The sequence below is a fragment of the Rutidosis leptorrhynchoides genome, chromosome 11, assembly GCF_046630445.1.
Source record: "Rutidosis leptorrhynchoides isolate AG116_Rl617_1_P2 chromosome 11, CSIRO_AGI_Rlap_v1, whole genome shotgun sequence".
Taxonomy (NCBI): Eukaryota; Viridiplantae; Streptophyta; class Magnoliopsida; order Asterales; family Asteraceae; genus Rutidosis; species Rutidosis leptorrhynchoides.
The window spans coordinates 307,262,018-307,268,356 of record NC_092343.1 but is presented as its reverse complement, the minus strand read 5'-3'; positions in this window follow the sequence as shown (position 1 = coordinate 307,268,356).

Sequence of the window (6,339 nt, the reverse complement as noted above, 5' to 3'; positions counted from 1 at the left end):
TTGTGAATGTCGGTTACCAGGTGTTCAATCCATATGAATGATATTTTTGTGTCTATGTATGGGACGTATGTTTATGAGAAATGGAAATATGAAAATCTTGTGGTCTATTAAAATGCTGGAAATGATTATTTATGTTAAACTAATGAACTCACCAACCTTTTGGTTGACACTTTAAAGCATGTTTATTCTCAGGTATGAAAGAAATCTTCCGCTGTGCATTTGCTTATTTAAGAGACATTACTGGGAGTCATTCATGGCATATAGAGGTCCGTTCATCGCAATGGTACCAGATGTTATTGTATTCGTTCAGAAAGATTTTGGACGGGGTTTGACACTATTTACATCACAATAGCATGTATAGGTTCCGTTTAACTTAAAACAATAGCAAACACAGATCAAAACAAGCTCTAATTACACAAAGTTCGAGTTATATACCCTTAGGGTTTCGAATCATTCAAACAATAAATTAGTGGACTAAAACTCGATGAAATTGCACCTATTAGATGGCGCTGAGGTCGGAATCAAGTAATGAACGAACGCTGCGGTGGAAATCCTGATTGGTTAAGATCGAAAATTGAGAGAGAAAATGAAATGTGTGCACAAGTGTGAGCATCAGTGCTCGTCACCCCTATTTATACTCTCGTGATCAACCGTACAGTTGATCACATGATCCACAATCAACCGCGCGTCTCATCTTAATCACACGTGTGTATGACCCAATAGTCTTAGACTAATTTTGATCAGGGTCATCCATACAGTTAACCTCAAACGTGTGGTTACTCGTACGGTTCACACATCAAGCGTGCATGTGAGCCACTTAGGCAATTTCAAAATTTCACAAACTTAGGATTTCGACTCTTTTAGCAATCTTAGGGCTAACTAACACTTTCATTTTGAGTCATAAATCACTAACCCTTCAAGAAATGATCATCAACACTTAGGTAGATCAAAAATCCTAACCCAAACAAGGTAATTACTCTAAACATTCTATGTTCCAAGAGTAAATCCTACAGTGTAATGTCATCTTGAGTTCACTAATAACCTTAAATCATTAAAGTCCTTCAAGTAATCACCAGCTCTAAAAACTTCAATCTTATGGATTTGGTGGCCAAAAATATCTTGATCTCAACAAGGTTCTTTCAGATGTAGTTATGCATATTCAGAGGATTAATCAGAAAACAAATGAACGAAAGAAATCTTTATAAGTTTTCCGATTTATAATGTCATGCAACTAAAAAAATGCAAAGAAAAGACATTCTACCATGAAATGCAATAACATGCAAAATCAAAATCTTTTTGTTGTTTTACAGTTTTCAATGAAAACTATTTAATAAATAGATAAGCAAACATATAAATCCACATTCTTTTTGTGAGCAAAATGATTAACAAATTAAAAATGGATCAAAACTGAAATATTGAATCAATTTCTGTTGTTCATTCCTAATTATCCAGTCTATGCCTATTATCATGCAATTACTGATATCAATCCTCATTAAACATGAACATATTCATTTCGGACACTTCGACAATCATGTTGGCATTAATTACTTGAACACTATAGAGCAATGATTTTTGAGATCATGCTAAGTTCATTAATCCTTGATTCTTCCATCACTTATGATTGTGCGTTTTTATTAGGTTGTCAATTCATTACACGTAACTTTCCGTTATCTCTTTCCATGTATTTCATTCAAATTGAACAGGATGGTTCTCATGGCATTTTGAATAACCCTGTCAGCCTTTGGCTTCTATCAGTGTATTGATAATCTTCAATCTATTTGGAACGGTAGATTTTAGAATATATTAGAATATCCGAATAGGCGCATTATTTACCGTGGCGATTGGTCTACAGTTAAAGTAGACTTGCCTGATGACCAGTTGTCACACGAAATAAATCTCAAGGCCTTTAACTTCTTTATATTCAAGTCGACATGAAAAATGGAATCGAAAGTTAAACTTTCATGTATATATATATATATATATATATATATATATATATATATATATATATATATATATATATATATATATATATATATATAATTAGAGTATATCTAGATAAGTATCTTTCCAACTTACAGTCTTAATAGGTATAACTCTATATTGCAGACAACAAGAATCTTGATAGTTCAGTGTGAACGTCGTGATTAAACAATTCTAGCTGCGCGGGGGCGTCACACTAAGAATGATCTGAGTTCTTTATGAGCACATCATGAATCAGCATTCTTCATACTTTCAGGACTTTGCCATCTTGATACGCCAATTATTTTTGACTTTGATTTTTTTTGATATTTCCTTTTCAGCATATCACAGTCTTTTGATATATTGATTTTGAACGCCATCATGAATGGGTTTTCCATTTTTATGCATGAACTCATGTTTCTTTGTTGTGTGCTCAAATCACTCGAAGATGTTCTCCCTTAAATGCTTGAACGGTCCAATAAGGAATTATACTTTTCAACTTTAAGCGAGAAGGGACACTTACTTACACATAAACTAATTTTTCATCTGACTTTTTGGAGTTTAGTTTCGATTATTAAGTCTCAGGCCCGTGACAACGTGGTATGCACCAGCCAAACAGATAACCCTCAACTTAAAATTCACCCCCAACTTTCTCTAACGATTATCAATTATGATAGGGGATACCCTAAATCGACTGTTGAGTTCCTCAACAATTATCATTAGATACAGTTTCAAAGATAATTAGGTGACTACCTTCAAACGCAACAGATCGTTCATGACTTCTGAATCTCAGATGATCGTTATTCTTATTATGATTGTCTAATGCCAAGAATTCATAAGTCACATCTATCAGTACATCACACAACAGATAGACATAAACATTCAAATCAGTCCTTACTAATCAAATATATCAATTCTCAGTACAATAATTTCTTCACGTCCATCAGATTAATCAAAACAAGCTCATTTTCGGATTTTTCAACTTTTTAGGTATTTTTTGCGGATAACATATACTCCCCCTAAAATACTAAAATATAAAATCTTTTTGTGTTTTAGCATTTTAACCAAACAGAAAATATCTATAGACTAGCATGCAATCATGAATGAAATCATGTAAAGAAATGCAGACAGGAAGGAAAAATATGCAATACAGATAATCAGAAACTAAAAATCTATATGCCATGCATCCTACATGCAAAGTCTAAATGTCTTGACTAAACCTCGCACACAACATCCGAAATCACTTTGTCTCGATCAACAATGCCATTCATCTCTAGTAGGAATAAGAACCTAGGTCTATCAAAAGCCTTAGTAAATAAGTCAGCCCTCTAGTCCTTAGTACCTATTCTCTTAACCTCAATAACCTTTTTCTCATGGCAATCCCTAAGAAAATGATATTTAACACCTATGTGTTTTATTTTAGAATGTTGAATAGGATTCTTAGTGATCGCTATAGCAGCAGTATTATCAATATAAAGAGGAGAGAAAGAGATTCTTAGCCCGTAATCGCGAAGTTGTTGTTGGATCCAAACAACTTGCGAACAACAACTAGCAGCAGCTATATATTCAGCTTCACATGTGGAAAGAGCAACTGCAGTTTGTTTCTTACACTGCCAGGTCACCAGCCTTTCACCTAAAAATTGACATCCTGCTGCTGTAGATTTGTTGTTGATTTTGCAACCTGCATAATCTGAATCGCTGTAAGCTACAAGATCAAACTTCTCATAGTTCGAATACCATATGCCAAGATTTGGCGAATGCAACAAATAACGTAGGATTCTCTTGGCAGCTGTAAGATAAACTGTATTCGGATTAACTTGATAACGAGCACACAGACATGTTGCGAACATAATATCCGGCCTAGACGCAGTGAGATACATTAGCAACCCATTGATTGCTCGATAATACGTAGGATCAACAGGTTCTCCTTTGCACTTTAGTAAAATACCATGATTCACAGCTAACGGAGTTGACACATGACGTTCTTGAGTTATACCGAAACGTTCCAGTATATCATTCACATACTTTGCCTGATGAAGAAAAATTCCATTTTCTGTCTGTTCGAATTGTAAACCAAGAAAGTAGTGTAGAAGACCCAATTTACTCATTTCCAACTCGTCCTTCATCACCTGTTCGAACTCATCAACGAGTTCCTGCTTAGTAGCACCGAAGATAATATCGTCAACATAAATCTGGACTAAAATAATTTCATCATCTTGAACTTTTGTGAACAGAGTACAGTCTACCGTGCCCATTTGATATCATTTTTCGATAAGATAACTCGATAATCGTCCGTACCAAGCTCTAGGAGCTTGATGTAAACCATAAAGGGCTCGTCGTAATCGGTAAACTTTGTCAGGATGAAGATGATTTTCAATACCCTGAGGCTGACTGACATATACTCGTTCGTTTATCTTACCGTAAATAAATTACTCTTAACATCCATTTGATAAACTTTGAACTTCATGAAAGAAGCGAAAGTCAAGAAAATGCGAATCGCTTCCAATCTGGCAACAGGAGCAAAAACTTCATCGTAATCAAAATTAGGATCTTGCTGATAACCTTTAGCAACTAATCTTGCTTTGTTACAGGTAATATTGCCATCTTCGTCGAATTTGCACTTCCAAACCCATTTGAGGTCAATTACTTTCGCACCTTGCGGCTTAGTAACTAGCTTCCAAATATCTAGACGATTGAATTGCTAAATTTCTTCTTGCATAGCCATGACCCAATCAACATGCTTCAAAGATTCTTTTGTAGTCTTTGGCTCAATTCTTGAGATATGACATGAGTACTCGTAATATGCAACATCGGCTGTCATATGAGCATCAACTTGACCATCAAACTTGTAGTGACCCGAACTTTTCCATGTTTATATATATATTAAATGAAATTGTTATTTACATGATTAACTGTTTCCAACATGTTAAGCAATCAAACTTGTTAAGACTTTATTAATTGAAATAGGTTTCATATAGACAATTGACCACCCAAGTTGACCGGTGATTCACGAACGTTAAAACTTGTAAAAACTATACGATGACATATATATGGTTATATATATAATTAACATGATTTTATTATAAGTATGTATCTCATTAGGTATTTTAACAATGAGTTATATACATAAAAATGAGACTATTAATTTAAGAAACTCGAAAACGATATATATAACGATTATCGTTATAACAATGTCTTACTAGGTACATATGAATCATATTAAGATATTGATACACTTAGTTAATTATGTTAAATGATAAGTAAATATATTATTAAGTGTATTAACAATGAAATACATATGTAAAAATAAGACTACTACTTAATGATTTTGAAACGAGACATATATGTAACGATTATCGTTGTAACGACATTTAACTGTATATATATATCATACTAAGATATATTATATATCATAATATCATGATAATATAACAATTTAACATCTCATTTGTTATAATAAATAATGGGTTAATAACATTCAACAAGATCGTTAACCTAAAGTTTCAAAACAACATTTACATGTAACGACTAACGATGACTTAACGACTCAGTTAAAATGTATATACATGTAGTGTTTTAATATGTATTCATACACTTTTGAAAGACTTCAAGACACTTATCAAAATACTTCTACTTAATAAAAATGCTTACAATTACATCCTCGTTCAGTTTCATAACAATTCTACTCGTATGCACCCGTATTCGTACTCGTACAATACACAGCTTTTAGATGTATGTACAATTGGTATATACACTCCAATGATCAGCTCTTAGCAGCCCATGTGAGTCACCTAACACATGTGGGAACCATCATTTGGCAACTAGCATAAAATATCTCATAAAATTACAAAAATATGAGTAATCATTCATGACTTATTTACATGAAAACAAAATTACATATCCTTTATATCTAATCCATACACCAATGACCAAAAACACCTACAAACACTTTCATTCTTTAATTTTCTTCATCTAATTGATCTCTCTCAAGTTCTATCTTCAAGTTCTAAGTGTTCTTCATAAATTCCAAAAGTTCTAGTTTCATAAAATCAAGAATACTTCCAAGATTGCAAGTTTACTTTCAAGTTTTCTAAATCCATTCCAAGTAATCATCCAAGATCAAGAAACCTTTGTTACTTACAGTAGGTTATCTTTCTAATACAAGATAATAATCATATTCAAACTTTAATTCAATTTCTATATATATAACAATCTTATTTCGAGTGGAAATCTTACTTAAAATTGTTTTCGTGTCATGATTCTACTTCAAAAACTTTCAAGCCATCCAAGGATCCTTTGAAGCTAGATCTATTTTTCTCATTTCCAGTAGGTTTATCCAAGGAACTTTAGGTAGTAATTATGTTCATAACATCATTC